The 18,331-nt window shown below is 43.4% G+C and overlaps 1 long non-coding RNA gene across 2 annotated transcripts; it reads right to left on the minus strand.

Moving 5' to 3' along the window:
• Positions 1-1,744: 1,744 nt before the first annotated feature.
• Positions 1,745-16,926, minus strand: LOC136485362 (uncharacterized). 2 transcript variants are annotated; one of them, XR_010766429.1, is made up of 4 exons: positions 16,325-16,926; positions 3,489-3,583; positions 2,779-2,875; positions 1,745-1,860 (listed from the first exon to the last, which is right to left on the minus strand). It is a non-coding gene; the product is annotated as an uncharacterized lncRNA (long non-coding RNA). The 2 variants fall into 2 exon arrangements; XR_010766430.1 differs by having other exon boundaries at positions 2,779-2,838; positions 16,302-16,926.
• Positions 16,927-18,331: the final 1,405 nt, after the last annotated feature.

The following is an 18,331-nucleotide window of genomic DNA, read 5'->3' on the forward strand; positions in this document are numbered from 1 at the left end:
AGTTCTTCACCCCTCTTGACACGATGACAATTTCCAGCATACCTCTATATACGAGAAGGTAGGAGGACTTCTGGGCGTGACATTTTGACAAACAGGGCAGCTGCTCTGTATGCTCGGCGTTTCATATGCTGATCCGTCGACGGAAGCATCATGACGCGGCCGTCAAGAACGTTGTTGGTCGCTTGTATCACCAGACTGATTCGAAGGAATGGATGTCACTGTGGAAGGTGAGTCCCCTCAAAGATTTGTATTTTTCTCTAGCAATTAGCGAAGCACTCGCTGCCGACCGGAGATGTGCTCCACCATAGGAAGATGACACAAGGTAGCGTCTGCTTCTTCTGTGGGATGGAGGATTCATGGAGACACACTTTGCTAGATTGCAACAAGGCAATATTGTATTTGGGCATTGGAGAAAGAAGAGACCGTGGAGCTCTTGAGTGGAATTTTAGAGAATGACTATAAGTCTTGGCTGGCGATCTTGGCAGAAATCCTACCACAAGAAGACATCGCTAGAGTGGCGATCACATTGTGGGCTATTTGGTATGCACGGCGGAAGGTGATCCATGAGAATGTTTACCAAAGCCCTCTATCGACGTATAATTTTGTGGACAGGATAGTATTTGAGCTAGGGCTGGAGATGCACGTGCAGCGGCCCCAGGCTCGAGTGTGCTAGAGTTGGCCGACATGGATTACACCCCCCTCAGGTGTTGGTAAAATAAATGTTGATGTGGCTCTATCCAAGAACACATCCACGACCTCTGTGGCAGCAATAGCGAGAGACATGGATGGTCGATTATGGAAGCCTCGGTGCTGGTCCTTCAGAGAATTGTCGTTCCAGAGGTGATGGAGTCGATTGCATGCACAAAAGGAATGGCTCTCGCTTCAGACTTCCGAGCTAACTGTTTCAAGTTAGCCAGTGATTGTCTAAATGCCGTAAAAAGTATCCGACAAGGCAACCTAGAGATCTATGGACAAATTATCCGAGAGATCAATGTGAGGAAGACAACTTTTATAAGTATCAAGTTTGTACACGAGCATATATAGGGACTCAAATGCCAATGCTTATAGGATAGCTCGTAGCTTGATCCATGCCGAGTTAGGGCGGCATGTGTGGTTCTTGAACTCACCTGATGGTGTTTGTAATATGCCGAGTCAGGGTGGCATGGGTGGTGTTGCTAAAAAATGTATGTACTCAAAATTGAAGGAGAGCTAGACGTACTAGAGGAGAGACACTCACAGCCGATGGTGTGAACTGTGAGCATAACGTTCCCTCTGCTACTAGGCTTCCAATTTTCCTCCATCTACTACCGAAGGTCAAAATTTCTCAATTTAACTCATCTTATTGATACTATCATATTTCATTGGCAACTCAGTAATTTGGATTTCTATAGATGTTGATGTCTTTTAATATATACTTGTCAAAGTTAAATAATTTCGAGGGATCGGAAGAAGTACTTTTTTAATACTGGTCATCCGGCCAGGCAACACTCACGCACCGAGAGTGAGATTCGATCTAAAGCCATCAGCAAATTAAACACTATAGTATAGTGCCCGTGCTAACGCTACGGTGACTTTAAAGGATGCGCATCAAAACCAAACAACTATTTTTCTCAAGAATGAAATAGTGAGATAGATTCACGCCAAAAGAGATTCATGATGAGTTATCATAGTGTTGAGTCCATTGCAATTATGCTTATAGAGCAACATTTCAAATAAATAACATCACAACTATCATATCTTTGAAGCCACCTAAATCCTCACACACGCCTAATAAGTTCTTGTATATCTTTGGGAATGTTGATTCGTTGTCGTTGTACTTCAATATCTCTACCAAGAATTTGTCCTCAGTGCATTCCCATCCTGTATGAATCATTACACTTCATCAATTAATTGTAGAACGTTTTTACCAAGTAAACAAAAAATTCCTGATATTTAACACCTGAAGAAGTTTCTCCTGGACTTGGGAGAGGCATAAATTTGTATGCCAAACAGGTCAATAGTCACTTCACATGTTCAGAAGAAAAGAACTCAACTCTCATATTTGCATCACAAACCGAAAGTTTCTACTATCATTTTGTCAACAGATGAAAAATTAAAATAGAGAGTACACATGATACTCCTACCAAAAATTATTTAAACCAGATGACAATGACCATATAGCCATAGCTTTTAGCCTATTCTGACAAGATTTCTGGAGAGTATTCCCCAATAACCATGTACAAGAATGAGCCCCTTCAGAAACTTGTCACACACAGATTGTATTCCAAACATGGACAAAACCTCTAGTGTTTTTCTTCAGTAAATTCCAGCTGGTATATCCTACTATAATACAGTCAAAAGTCAGCTCTTGCTTCCTGGGATCCGATCAGAGATTATAATAGATAATGTGTTGTTAAACAACCAAGCAAATGCCGCTATAATAACAGAACCACAGTAGTATTCCTGTGGTCTCTCTCTGGAGGTGCATAAAAGCACATGCAGACTTGCCGCACACCCTAAACATATTCTGTTAAGCCAGGCACCTACAATTCCCAAGAGTATATACGAAACAAGCTAATTCGCTTATCAGAGAAACAACAAAAAAATTTAGTGTCTGTGTCCTCTAGACCTCTAGACAAACTATGTGGAGCAGCACATGTATGACCACATAAGAACACAAACAAGCTACTGACCATTCGAACCAAACAGCATTGCAGGTACCATGATAAGAGGATAGATCATTTCAAATTATTTGTTGGACATGATTTTGAAACAGAATCTGTATAAAAGAAAACTTACTCGATTAATTTTAGGCTACAACTTTCTCCAGCCAAATGGGATTATTTTTATGCATCGGTTCTGCACTAAAAAAAAATCAATTTATGAGCCTTAACTCCTGCAAAGGAAACCAACAAACGGAAGGTTATTCAGTTTAGATGTGCATAACCTATATCATAACATTGGAGGTTGTTTAGCTCTCCAAATTGAACAAACATTTAATCAAATCTCCCCAGGTTAGTTTGCTTACAATCAATACTGATTCTAATTAAATCAAGCAGGATGGTTAACTAATTGATATGTACAATGCAAGCGAAGTTCTGTACTAACAATTATCAGATTAGTAGGTGTGGCCCTATGCTTTGCCCTCTTTAAAGTCGAACCATTTAAAATTTTATAAACAAATAATATGTCTGAATAAGTATCTTTATACAGTTCTTGTGGTGGAGTATATTTCTACACTTAAAACTTTCACGGACCAAAAAACAAACAATGCGTCCAGATCTGCTTATACGAACAACCTGGTTTTGCAAACAAAAAAATTAAAATTAAAATAAAAAACACAAGCATATGCAAGGTTAGAGCTACAAATTTTTGCAATAAATTAACACACATAAATGCTGGATTGACAAGTTTTGTATATCACCATCCAGGACTTTCGGATTGGCATTGCTGCAAATTTTTGCAATAAATTAAGACACATGAGTGCTAGATCGACAAGTTTTGTATACCAGTCAACATGCAGGACTTTCGAATCCACATTTCTCGGGGGCCGAGAAGAGACGAATCCAAACACGAACTGCAAGTAAAATCAAAATCCCCTTTCCTGCGGCAAGGGAAAAAAAGGAAGCCTGCTGGTGATGTGTTGGCCTATTTCTTGTTCAACTGAATTTCTGTAACATCCTAAAATTTGCACTCTTTTAAATAGCTAAATTGATTTATTTACGCAATTATGTGTGCATACAAATATAGGAAAATAATAATTTTATAAAACTAAAATCAAATATAAGATTAGTTACAAGTGATGCATACATGCTGCTGCATATCATTTTGTGAATGTTTGGAATTTGTTAAATATTTCAAAAAGAATTGAAAATTGGATTTAAAAATGGATTTGGAAAATTGTAGAAAAGGAAAAAGAAAAGAATCATTTTCCCCCTCCCTTCTTGATTTTCGGCCCGCTGGCCTTTTCCTTCGCGCCTGCTGCCAGCCCAGCCGCGCGCCTCGCTCGGCCCAGCAAGCTGCGCCAGCCCAGCTCGCCTCCCCCTTGCGCGCTGCGCGGCCCAGCCCAGCCGAACGGCCTGGCTGCAACCGCCGCCGCTCCCTTCTCCCCAGCCGCTGACGCCCGGGCCCCGCCTGTCGGCGCCGTCCCCTTCCCCGCGCGGCTCGGCAACCGCCCGCGCCCGGCGTCTGAGCAACCGCCGCCCACGCTCCGTGCGTCGTGGGAGCGTCCCCCCCCCGCTCCTCGGCCTTGATAAATAGGAGCCGAGCCCCCCGCACGCCCCCTGCTGCTCCCCCGCGCCGTTTTTCTCTCGCGTTCACGCCTCGGAAGCCCCACAACCACCGCACGGAAGAGCTCCGCCGGCCACCGTCCTCGCCGTCCGCGTCGCCGCCTTCTCCGAGCCTCCCCGTCCTCGCTATTTCCCGCGGTGAGAATCCCCTCGCTCTCCTCTTTCTCCCCGGCCCTTTTCTTTGGCGTTAGACGGTTCCTAGCGCCGTAGCCGCGGGCGTCCGCGAGTTTTGGCCGCCGGCCATGGCGTCCGCCGCCTTGGCTCACTCCTCCGGCCGTCATGATGGCCTGGGCGAGTTCCCCTTCTCCCCAGCTTTCTCCCGGTGCCTCCGGTTTTCCGAACCGTGGCCCATAGGCCTCTGGCCGCGCGCTCCGGTGACCTCCATGCCGCCGGCAATGGAGTTTGCCGCCGGCGTCACTGTTCCGGCCGGCCAGTTTTCTTCTCTCTCCCCCGGATCCATTTCTGGCCGCCCATTTCTAATCCAACGGCCGAGAACGTCTGGCACCCCTTCGCGTGGCAGATTTGCAAAAGAGACCCTCGGTTTCGGATGATTAGAACCCGCAGCCAAAGCGCATTTCCTTTATTACGCATTCTCGTTTTGAAAACGTAAACTTCACTGCTTAAGTCTAAAATACGTTTTCAGTATTTACAGAAATGCCATTTGAACTGTTTTGCTTATAAAATTGTCGTTTTAGCTCCGAATTGATCCATTCAAATCGCGTTAGCTTCGTAATTCCATAATCTACATGTTAGAACCACTGTTAGTCAGGTTTGGAACATTTTAATTTCCAGGTTAGATTTAATTAAATATATTGCTATAGGAAATCCCGTTTGAATCATAACTTTCGCATTTTAGCTCCGTTTTTCGTGAACTTCGCGTTGACTTGATCGTAGCGAGATGTAGATTATTTTCACAAACATTTTATCTTGTTTTCCATACTGTTGGTGTACTGTTCTAATGATAGGAATGTTTGCTTTGCATGAATGCTTTTGGAATGTTGTATGTTGCCGTGTTGGTCGCGTTCAGACGGTGAGGAGAACGTTGGAGACCAAGAATTCTTCGACGACCAGCAGGACCAGCATGAGTTTGTGAACCAAGGCAAGTATAGCATGGGCCTACCTTGATGTCCTATTTCACTTTAATCAATTACTCATTTGCATGTGTCTAATTTTGATACCCGTAAGGACATTCTAGTGATTGATTATCCTGTTCCTTGTCTCCTATGGGTTAAATGCATATGGGTAGATTGCTAGTGCTCTAACTGAACTTGATATACATGATGATGAATGATTCTATGGAACTAAGAGTTTAACATGATTTATAACAACTGTTCTATAGGGCGAAGGTGCAAATGACCTTTGTTCATGTTGCTCCCAGCCATCCATAAGGACTTATCTGTCAGCAAAAGCTGGGACTGACAGTGCAACCGGGAGAGTCATATGGCTCTGACTTTAGCTCAGTAATATGACCTTTTCTAGCTAGTTAGAGGTTACCTTTTTGGCGCAAATGGGGCTTGCCACGTTGGGTATAGGGCTGCCTCTGTTCCTATGAGTATAGCCGCGATAGATATGTGCTAAAGGAAAGGGGGGTTCCTACATCTGCCTGCCAAGGAAACCTAGTGGCCCTAACTTGTTAGAAAAACCTATGAAATGGCTTCATAGTGTACCCTGCCCGCTCACCTTGGCAGTGACATGGGAGTAATTAACCCGGGCATATGGGGATCATGACTCACGGTGAATGTGCACCACCTCTGCAGAGGGTAACAAACTGTTATAACAGCCGTGCTCACGGTCACGAGCGGCCTGGAAAACTTACAGAATAACTGGATACTTGTTGATGATTATTTAAGTTGTTCAATGATGATATATGGTACACTTGACCCTGATATATGTTCTTATGGGATTAAATGGGAGCTTAAGCATAATTTGATAATACCTGAGAATAAAAGTTTGACTTATTAAAAATGCTAACTGCAGTAAACCAGAGTCAACCTTTTTGAGCTTCATAACCCCATGTTAACTTGTTAAGTACGGTATGTACTTACGCTTGTTTATTTTCTTTATTTGGATAAAAATCCCGGATGGGTAACAGATGACAACGGGTATGAGGAATTCCCGGAGGATTTTTAGGCTTGTGGTCAACCAGTTGACCTTCCCTGTGATGAAGCCCATGAGAGTTTATTATCTTTTTTTTTTCCGCTGTGTGATGTAAGACTAAGTTGTATTATGGATCTGATGTATGGACACCGTGATGATACTTTTTATGATTTGTCGACTTGTGTGTGTGACTAATTTCTAGGCACACATGAGTATCATGCATTCAATTTTATCCTTAAAATTGGGTGTGACAAATTGGTATCAAAGCCGTGTTGACTGTAGGACGCAAGCCTAGTTAGAAAATGGTCGTTTTAGCATCTTTGCTCCTCTGGTTTCTTGCTTACTGTCTTATTCTTGTTATTTTATTAAAACATTTATGCTTTTCATACCTTAATCTATTATTTAAAATTGTTGATTCTAATTCTATCTCACTTTAAATCTATAGATGTCTCATAACCCGAAGACTGCTCGCCTCAGCACCGCTGGCTATCGTGCCCTGTTCACCCCGCGTGCCCCACAGGCGGAGAGGGAGATTGTGATCATCTCCGACGACGAGGAGATGGCTACCCCGATGCCTACACCTGCTCCTACCCCAGTTGTCGTGCCAGTCTATCCTGTTGTAGCTACACCTGAGGAGTCGACGGCTACTTCCCCTACACCTGCACCATCTCCAGCTGTCCCCGTGGTGGATGAGGAGATTGGCTGGAAGTGCAAGTACTACTTCAAGCCAGCCCCAGAGACAGCCTACTACCACACCCTCCTCACTCACGTGCTGGACGACTACTACCCCGACTTGCACGCCTCCATCAGCTACCACTGCGCCGAGTACCAGCACCCATTGGAGGCTACCTTCTGGAAGGTAGAGCTGGTGGTCACCGCCTAGAACGACATCAAGAATGGACATGAGGTGGAGACTGTCCACTGTGCCCCTACCAGGAGAGCCCATGCCTTGGATGGCATGGAGGATGCAACACAGAACGCCTACATCCATTACCATGGTCGTCGCTTTGAGGCCATGAGGGAGGATCGCTTCAGGTTCCTTCCTTGAAATGATCATGAGGGTGTTTGGCAGGTCTTGGCTCCACCAGAGAATGACCCAACTCTGGAAGCAACGGTGCAGCATGTCCACGCTATGCAGGGAGTGGATGAGGAAGTCAAAGGAGAACTGCGTGCATCTTAGAGGGCTCAGAGACGCCTTCAGAAGCAAGTGGATGAACTTCAAGCTCAACTTGGGCAGCCTTCCATCTACAAGAAGAAGCGCCGGACCTTCACCATGATTGACACTGCTCCATAGGTGTTAGGTGCCTTGATCTAGATTACCACGTCTTTAGTTCGTGTTTCTTATTTAGTCTTGTTTGGTCTTGTGAACTTGGATGATTAGATGTTTAATTTGTGAACTTGGTTGATTTGGTATTTGCTTGATTGCTGGGAGTTTGTGGGCATGTCCACAACTTCCTTAGATGAGAACTTTAAGTTTAGAATGAAATCTTAATGCAGATGTTTCGCTTTATCTTATCCCTGCTGTGCTGATTTCTGGAGCAGCCTGTGTTCTTTATCTGGTATCTCGAAATCTGGTATGTTAAAAATTTTGAAAATTTTGTGGAGATAACTAGACTTCAGTATCTTTCAAATGTCTCTAGAATCACATCAATAGCTGTTCAGGTTTGTGAGATCTAGCTGACACAAGTTGATGTTCCTGCGCTGTCTAGAACCCAGAACAGTTTCGGTTTAGCTCTACTTTTGACCATGTGTGTGTCAGAATCTGTAAAAGTGATATAAATAAAAGTTGTAGATGATCTCCTAAGCTTTCTGACAAATCTTGGTGCACCTCTGCTGGATCTCTGAAACTCAAGTTATAACAGTTTTACTGAACTGCTGAAATTTGAATCTTGTCCAGAAAATTCTCAGCATTGTTTCTTATCTTTTGTAAGCTCTCTATAATTGGAAAATCTCTAAATTTTGCACATTTGTTGGAAAACAGATGGCCGCAAGAGGAGGAAGAGGCAGAGGTCGTGGTCGTGGACGTGATGCTCTCATAAATCCACCACCACCGCCACCTGTGACCATGGAACAAATATTGGGAATGCAAGCGCAGCTGATGCAAGCTATGATGCAGCGCTTGGACAATAAACCTGCAAGAGGACCACCGCCTGTTCAGGTCAGAGATAAGCGTGGAGAGTTTATGAAAGGTCGACCACCGGTGTTCACCCATGCCAGACCCTATGGAGGCAGATGATTGGTTGCGTGCTGTGGAGAAACAACTGAACATAGCACAATGCAACGACCTTGAGAAGGTGTTGTACGCTTCTAGGCAACTCCAAGGAGCTGCTCAGGATTGGTGGGAATCATTCTAGTTTGGACGTCCCAACAATGCTCCTGCGATCACTTGGTAGGAATTCAAGGACAATTTCCGGTCATACCATATTCCCGATGGACTAGTGGAACTGAAGCAGGAAGAATTCAGATCTCTCAAGCAAGGATCTATGACAGTGGCGGAGTATCGGGACAAGTTCGCACAACTATCATGCTATGCTCCTAATGATGTAGCGGATGACAAGGATAAGCAACACCGTTTCCTCAAGGGACTCTATGATGGACTGTAGCTCCAGCTGATGTCTAATACTTACCCTAACTTCCAGTCTTTGGTGAATCGCGCTATCGTGATTGGTGATAAACGCAAGGAGATGGAAGCTAAGAAGAGAAGGCTCCAAGGGCAAGCTTCTGGAAGCAACACTCGCCCACGTGCTTATCCCTCGCAAGGTTTCCAACAGAGGAATCAAGGACCAACTCACCAGGGAAACCGTGGTCAGTATCCTCAGTGGAACTAGTTCCAGCAACGCCCTCAGTACCAGCAATAGTTTGGAAATCAGCGTCCCCTACAACAGACCAGCAATCCTGCAACACGCCAGGGAGTGCCCAACAATGCTCCTGTGAAGAGTGGTGCACCCAACAATCCCAATGCCTGCTACCGATGCGGAGAAGTAGGTCACTATGCTTATCAGTGTCCTAAGAAGCAGAACCAACAAGCACCTCAGAACCAGACCAGCAATCAGAAGTTCAACGCTCGACCACCTCACACTGCGAAGGTGAATTATGTGTCATCTGATGCACTCAGGAGACGCCTGAGGTCATGTTGGGTACATTCAACGTCAACTCTATCTCTGCTACCATACTTTTTGATTCTGGTGCTTCGCATTCTTTTATCTCCTAAGGTTTTGTTAGAATGCATAGCATACCTTTGTGTGCCATGAAAAACCCCATACTAGTAAATTCCCCGGGAGGTAGTATGCCAGCTTCTTATTGGAGCCCCTCAACTAGCATTTCCTTAAGGTGGGTAGACTTCAAAGTGAAGCCTATTGTGTTGAGAACAGCGGGAATTGATCTTATCCTGGGAATGGATTGGATGAAACAACACCGAGCAGTGATTCAGTGTCAGGAGAAATCTATGGTTGTGACATCACTCAACGGAGATAGAATCTGTGTAGAAGTGGTAGTGCAAGCTCAGCCTACAACCACAGTGAATCAGCTAGATGGTGAAGTCAATGAACAAGATCGTGTCGTGGAGGAGTTCCCAGATGTCTTTACCGATGACTTGCCAGGTATGCCACCTAACCGAGACATTGAATTCATTATTGAATTATTACCTGGAACTGCACCAATAGCTAAACGTCCATATAGAATGGGAGTTAATGAATTAGAAGAGCTTAAGAAACAACTAAAAGAGTTGCAAGAAAAAGGTTTCATACGCCCCAGTTCTTCCCCGTGGGGGGGCACCTGTGATCTTTGTGGATAAGAAGGATGGTAGTCAACGGATGTGTGTGGATTACCGCTCACTTAATGAGGTTACAATCAAGAATAAATACCCGTTGCCTAAGATTGATGATTTGTTTGATCAGTTGAGAGGAGCACATGTGTTCTCCAAGATTGATCTCCGCTCTGGGTATCATCAGCTTAAGATTCGAAACTCGGACATACCCAAGACAGCATTCACTACACGGTATGGATTATACGAGTACACCGTTATGTCTTTTGGATTGACCAATGCACCTGCATACTTCATGTATCTGATGAATAAGGTGTTCATGGAGTTTCTGGATAAATTTGTGGTAGTATTCATAGATGACATACTAATATTCTCCAAGACTAAAGAAGAACATGCTGAACATATAAGGTTAGTCTTGCAAAAGCTTAGAGAACATAAGTTGTACGCTAAGCGGAGCAAGTGTGAGTTTTGGTTGAAGGAAGTCTCTTTTCTGGGTCATGTTGTCTCCAATGGTGGAATAGCAGTGGATCCAGGCAAAGTGCAAGATGTACTAAATTGGAAACCACCAACAACTGTAAGTGAGATTCGTAGCTTTTTGGGATTGGCTGGATACTACAGAAGGTTCATTGAAGGTTTTTCCAAGCTAGCCAAGCCTATGACAGCTCTGTTGGAAAAGAATGCCAAATTTGTATGGTCTGATAAATGCCAGGCAAATTTTGAAGAGCTAAAGAAGAGATTGACTACAGCCCCAGTATTAATTCTGCCAGATTTAAGCAAGAACTTCTCTATTTATTGTGATGCATCCCATTTGGGCCTTGGATGTGTGCTTATGCAAGAAGGAAGAGTGGTGGCATATGCATCTAGACAACTAAGGAAGCATGAGTTGAATTATCCTACTCATGACTTGGAATTGGTAGCTGTGGTTCATGCTTTGAAGATCTAGAGACATTATCTAATTGGACATAAGAGTGATATCTATACTGATCATAAGAGTTTGAAGTATATCTTTACCCAATCAGATCTGAATCTGAGACAACGTCGTTGGTTGGAATTGATCAAAGACTATGATTTGGAAGTGCATTATCACCCGAGAAAGGCAAACGTCGTAGCAGATGCACTTAGCAGAAAGAGCTATGCCAATGGACTTTAGATGACATCTATGTCAGCAGAGTTGTGTGCTGAAATGGAGTATCTCAATTTGAGCCTTGTCACTAATGCAATGGAATTGGTGATAGAGCCTACATTGGAGCAAGAGATACGCAAAGGTCAATTGGAGGATGAAAAACTTAAGGAGATAGCAGAGAATGTAGTGCTTGGAAAGGCACCCGGATTCAGAATGGATGAGAATGGCACTCTTTGGTTCGGAAAAAGGATATGTGTACCTGAAGTGAAAGCTATTCGTGATGCAATTCTGCAAGAGGCCCATGAGTCTGCTTATTCTATACATCCCGAAAGTACCAAGATGTATTTGGATCTCAAGGAGAAGTATTGGTGGTATGGTTTGAAGAGAGATGTGGCAGAATATGTGGCTTTGTGTGACACTTGTCAAAGAGTGAAAGCTGAGCATCAAAGACCTGCAGGGTTACTACAACCAATGAAAATTCCTGAATGGAAATGGGAAGAAGTTGGTATGGACTTTATCGTAGGATTGCCCCGCACTCAAAGAGGCTATGATTCAATATGGGTAATAGTGGATCGACTCACAAAGGTTGCCCACTTTTTACCAGTCAAGACTACCTATACTGGTGCAAGACTAGCAAAGTTGTATATGGAAAGAATAGTGTGCCTACATGGTGTTCCCAAGAAAATTGTGTCGGATAGAGGCACTCAGTTTACATCGTAATTCTGGCATAAAGTACATAGATCTTTGGGAACAAAGTTGAATTTCAGTTCTTCTTACCACCCGCAAACTGATGGACAGACTGAAAGGATCAACCAGATTTTGGAAGATATGTTGAGAGCTTGTGCATTATAGTATGGTGATAGTTGGGATAAGAGTCTGCCATACGCAGAGTTCTCGTATAACAACAGTTATCAAAAGAGTCTCAAGATGGCACCTTTCGAGGCGTTGTATGGACGTAAGTGTAGAACGCCTTTGTTCTGGAACCAGACTAGGGAAACCCAAGTGTTTGGACCTGATGTCCTTAGAGACGTGGAAGAACAAGTGAGAATGATTAGAGACAATTTGAGAGTGGCTCAGTCCCGACAGAAGAGTTACGCTGATATTCGTAGAAGGGAGCTGACTTTCGAGATTGGTGATTATGTGTACTTGAAGGTGTCACCAATGAGAAGTGTGAGAAGATTCAATATGAAGGGAAAGTTAGCACCAAGGTATATTGGACCTTTTAAGATCCTAGAGAGACGTGGAGAAGTAGCTTATCAGTTGGAACTACCTGAGAGTTTGTCAGGTGTGCACGACGTGTTCCATGTTTCCCAATTGAAGAAGTGTTTGAGGGTACCAGAAGAGCAAATTCCTTTGGAAGAACTTGCCATCAAGGAAGATCTTACTTATGAAGAGTATCCGATAAAGATCTTGGAAACTGCCGAAAGAGTTACAAGAAGCCAAACTGTAAAGATGTGCAAGGTGCAGTGGAATCGATATATAGAGGATGAGGCTACTTGGGAAAGAGAAGAGGATCTGAGAAAGACTTATCCCCAACTGTTTGAGTAAGCAATCACCCGAATCTCGAGGACAAGATTCATCTTAAGGGGGGTAGAATTGTAACATCCTATAATTTGCACTCTTTTAAATAGCTAAATTGATTTATTTACGTAATTATGTGTGCATACAAATATAGGAAAATAATAATTTTATAAAACTAAAATCAAATATAAGATTAGTTACAAGTGATGCATACATGCTGCTGCATATCATTTTGTGAATGTTTGGAATTTGTTAAATATTTCAAAAAGAATTGAAAATTGGATTTTAAAATGGATTTCGAAAATTGTAGAAAAAGAAAAAGAAAAGAATCATTTTCCCCCCTCCCTTCTTGATTTTCGGCCCGCTGGCCTTTTCCTTCGCGCCTGCTGCCAGCATAGCCGCGCGCCTCGCTCGGCCCAGCAAGCCGCGCCAGCCCAGCTCGCCTCCCCCTTGCGCGCTGCGCGGCCCAGCCTAGCCGAACGGCCTGGCTGCAACCGCCGCTGCTCCCTTCTCCCCAGCCGCTGACGCCCGGGCCCCGCCTGTCGGCGCCGTCCCCTTCCCTGTGTGGCTCGGCAACTGCCCGCGCCCAGCATCTGAGCAACCGCCGCCCATGCTCCGTGCATCGTGGGAGCATCCCCCCCGCTCCTCAGCCTTGATAAATAGGAGCCGAGCCCCCCGCGTGCCCCCTGCTGCTCCCCCGCGCCGTTTTCTCTCACGTTCACGCCTCGGAAGCCCCACAACCGCCGCACGGAAGAGCTCCGCCAGCCACCGTCCTCGCCATCCGCATCGCCGCCTTCTCCGAGCCTCCCCGTCCTCGCTATTTCCCGCGGTGAGAATCCCCTCGCTCTCCTCTTTCTCCCCGGCCCTTTTCTTTGGCGTTAGACAGTTCCTAGCGCCGTAGCCGTGGGCGTCCACGAGTTTTGGCCGCCGGCCATGGCGTTTGCCACCTTGGCTCACTCCTTCGGCCGTCGTGATGGCCTGGGCGGGTTCCCCTTCTCCCCAGCTTTCTCCTGGTGCCTCCGGTTTTTCGAACCGTGGCCCATAGGCCTCTGGCCGCGCACTCCGGTGACCTCCATGCCACCGGCAATGGAGTTTGCCGCCGGCGTCACTGTTCCGGCCGACCAGTTTTCTTCTCTCTCCCCCAGATCCATTTCTAGCCGCCCATTTCTAATCCAACGGCCGAGAACGTCCGGTACCCCTTCGCGTGGCAGATTTGCAAAAGAGACCCTCGGTTTCGGATAATTAGAACCCGCAGCCAAAGCGCATTTCCTTTATTACGCATTCTCGTTTTGAAAACGTAAACTTCACTGCTTAAGTCTAAAATACGTTTTCAGTATTTACAGAAATGCCATTTGAACTGTTTTGCTTATAAAATTGTCGTTTTAGCTCCGAATTGATCCATTCAAATCGCGTTAGCTTCGTAATTCCATAATCTACATGTTAGAACCACTGTTAGTCAGGTTTGGAACATTTTAATTTCCTGGTTGGATTTAATTAAATATATTGCTATAGGAAATCCCGTTTGAATCATAACTTTCGCATTTTAGCTCCGTTTTTTGTGAACTTCGCGTTGACGTGATCGTAGCGAGACGTAGATTATTTTCACAAACATTTTATCTTGTTTTCCATACTGTTGGTGTACTGTTCTAATGATAGGAATGTTTGCTTTGCATGAATGCTTTTGGAATGTTGTATGTTGCCGTGTTGGTCGCGTTCAGACGGTGAGGAGAACGTTGGAGACCAAGAATTCTTCGACGACCAGCAGGACCAGCATGAGTTTGTGAACCAAGGCAAGTATAGCATGGGCCTACCTTGATGTCCTATTTCACTTTAATCAATTACTCATTTGCATGTGTCTAATTTTGATACCCGTAAGGACATTCTAGTGATTGATTATCCTGTTCCTTGTCTCCTATGGGTTAAATGCATATGGGTAGATTGCTAGTGCTCTAACTGAACTTGATATACATGATGATGAATGATTCTATGGAACTAAGAGTTTAACATGATTTATAACAACTGTTCCATAGGGCGAAGGTGCAAATGACCTTTGTTCATGTTGCTCCCAGCCCTCCATAAGGACTTATCTGTCGGCAAAAGCTGGGACTGACAGTGCAACCGGGAGAGTCATATGGCTCTGACTTTAGCTTAGTAATAGGACCTTTTCTAGCTAGTTAGAGGTTACCTTTTTGGCGCAAATGGGGCTTGCCACGTTGGGTATAGGGCTGCCTCTGTTCCTGTGAGTATAGCCACGATGGATATGTGCCAAAGGAAAGGGGGGTTCCTACATCTGCCTGCCAAGGAAACCTAGCGGCCCTAACTTGTTAGAAAAACCTATGAAATGGCTTCATAGTGTACCCTGCCCGCTCACCTTGGCAGTGACATAGGAGTAATTAACCCGGGCATATGGGGATCACGCCTCACAGTGAATGTGCACGACCTCTGCAGAGGGTAACAAACTGTTATAACAGCCGTGCTCACGGTCACGAGCGGCCCGGAAAACTCACAGAATAACTGGATACTTGTTGATGATTATTTAAGTTGTTCAATGATGATATATGGTACACTTGACCCTGATATATGTTCTTATGGGATTAAATGGGAGCTTAAGCATAATTTGATAATACCTGAGAATAAAAGTTTGACTTACTAAAAATGCTAACTGCAGTAAACCAGAGTCAACCTTTTTGAGCTTCATAACCCCATGTTAACTTGTTAAGTACGGTATGTACTTACGCTTGTTTATTTTCTTTGTTTGGATAAAAATCCCGGATTGGTAACAGATGACAATGGGTATGAGGAATTCCCGGAGGATTTTTAGGCTTGTGGTCAACTAGTTGACCTTCCCTGTGATGAAGCCCACGAGAGTTTATTATCTTTTTATTTTCCGCTGTGTGATGTAAGACTAAGTTGTATTATGGATCTGATGTATGGACACCGTGATGATACTTTTTATGATTTGTCGACTTGTGTGTGTGACTGATTCCTGGGCACACATGAGTATCGTGCATTCAATTTTATCCTTAAAATTGGGTGTGATGATTTCAACAAAAGGATACTGAGCCTTACTCTACAAATCTTACTTAGCATCATAGCTTTTATCAAATTATGGCTTCTGAAGTACTACTGATGCATCAATTTCATATGGCATATAAAATGTTTCCTACAACATGCCTCAGTGAACATTGTCAATCCAAAGAAAGATACTTGTTTTTTCTTTTACTTTTTCTTACCAGTTTTCTTTGCAACAAAAACATCACCGTAGTAGGTATGCCTAGGACTCTAGTTATGCGAAGGGTATATAATCACTTGACTAATTCCCCAAACAATATATTTCATTCCAAATATATTAATCTAAAATTCCTGAAAACATACATTTTCTAATACCCACTTCCTATTCTAAAATTCTCCCAATTTTTTTTTTGTAAAACATCAAAATTCAATAACTTAACCTTAATCTCAAGATATGAGGCATTAAATGGACCAATTAGTAATACTGAAAACCACATGGCAAAAAAATAAGATATACAAATGGTATGACAGCAGCCTAACCCTCTGTCCAAGTAGTTGGATCGATTTACCGGCAGAGGTGCATGAGCTACTGATGCATCATCATCAGCTTCGGAGCCCCGCCCACCGCATGCCCCACTGCGGCCTCGCCTAGCCCAGAGGCGGCGCGCCCCACCACGGTCTCCCCTTGCCCGGTGGCTGGCTCCCACGGTGGACCCTGAGCGACTCAAACCAAAACAACCAAAAGACAATATACGTTTTCATAGTCAAGAATAAAATGAAATATATAAGATTCAAGAAAAAAATGGCAGGGAGTTCCAATTTCTACACTAATTTAGCTATAATATTTGAAACTGCATCACAAAAACCGTTTTGACAGTATTAATTGAAACTGCAGACCACCTTTGACACCTGTGTTATCGCCTGAACCACATAGCAAACATAAGAATCTTAGTAATAAATATATTAAGAATTTTGACATTTATTGGACACAGTATAAAAATAATCATGCAGAAATTTGATTCAGATCTCAGAAGGAAAGAGTTGACAATACCCCTTCATATCAACTGAGTAACCTAAGAACCTGTCGCTTTCGCCATCACGATTTTGCTGTGGTTGACACTGCGATTTTGCAAACCACCACTGCTGCTACAAATGAGAACAACAAACATCAGACCAAAGCTCAGAATGTTTTTGCAGCTGTCTCAAATTACATATATTTTATATTGCTAGTTAGCCAGACCTTCTAAGTAAAAAATCAGGGAAGGCAATGATATGTATTTTAGTGTGGAATGAAACTACCTCGGGGTCGCCAAGGGAGCATGACACTCCTCATCGTCCAATTGGTGTTCTTGCCACTACTACAGGATGGCCTTGTTGTCCCGGGCGGTAACGGCCTTTAGTTCTGGTTACCGCGCCGGGACAATGATCCCGGGACTAAAGGTGGAACCTTCAATCCCGGATCATCGAGCCAAGACAAAAGAGGGACCTTTAGTCCCGGTTGGTGTTACCAACCGGGACTAAAGGCCCTCCAGCCGAGCAAACGTGGCCGCACCCTTTAGTCCCGGTTGGTAACCCCAACCGGGACTAAAGGTTCCTTTTCTTTTTCTTTTTTTTGTTTAATTTGTTTTCAGTTCAGTTACACATATTTGTTTAATATATAATATGTTTTTATGTACATATTCTACGCTGCTAATATAAATACACGCACGCATATAATTACATCTAATTCTCATCTCGAGCATTATTATATTCGAATAAAGTATGAAACTATATATATTATAGATATATATGTATATATACAACACTTTCATAATCTTGTTCTCGAAAATAACGATATCAATAAACATTTAATTTACATCATTTATTCCTTAGGATCAAAGTAGAACTCGCCGCTGGGATTTAGTGCTTTTTCTAGAAGAAATCCTGCTATTGACTCTTGAACTGCTTTTAGATGGTCTTTTTGCATGACCCTTTGTTTCAACCATTCAGTCTTGCATTTGAAATAAAAGGAAAAGTATTAATACATATATATATATATATATATTCATTTAAAAATAAATAAAAAATTGATATATACGTACTCTGAGGACATCTTCAGGAGTTCTTCTTATGTGCGCAGTGATAAATTCACAAACGTAGTATCCACACAAGTTATTACCTGGTTGCTGCCGCAAACACCACTGTACGAGAAGAAGATTATTCTCATCATCTCACACGTAAATTGAAGTATGATATAGTAATTAAACACGTGGGGAAGTATATATAGTACAACTTACTGGTATTTCAACTACATTAAGTGGTGCCTTGTAATCCTTGCGGTGTTGCCGAATAAACTCTTTCCAAACCCTGTGCGACCAATAATGTACGATCGTTAATAAATTATGGCAAAGTCTATTCAATAATAGTTGTGCGCGAGAGATCGAAATTACCTCTAGATAATGTCTATCATATCTTGGTATAGTGCCCGCTCTTTTCTCAAGGAGTCCAAGATTACTAACCGACTTGAGTTTAACTCAATGACAATGAGTATCCAGTGAAACCTGCATT

The sequence above is a fragment of the Miscanthus floridulus genome, chromosome 10 (assembly GCF_019320115.1).
Source record: "Miscanthus floridulus cultivar M001 chromosome 10, ASM1932011v1, whole genome shotgun sequence".
Taxonomy (NCBI): Eukaryota; Viridiplantae; Streptophyta; class Magnoliopsida; order Poales; family Poaceae; genus Miscanthus; species Miscanthus floridulus.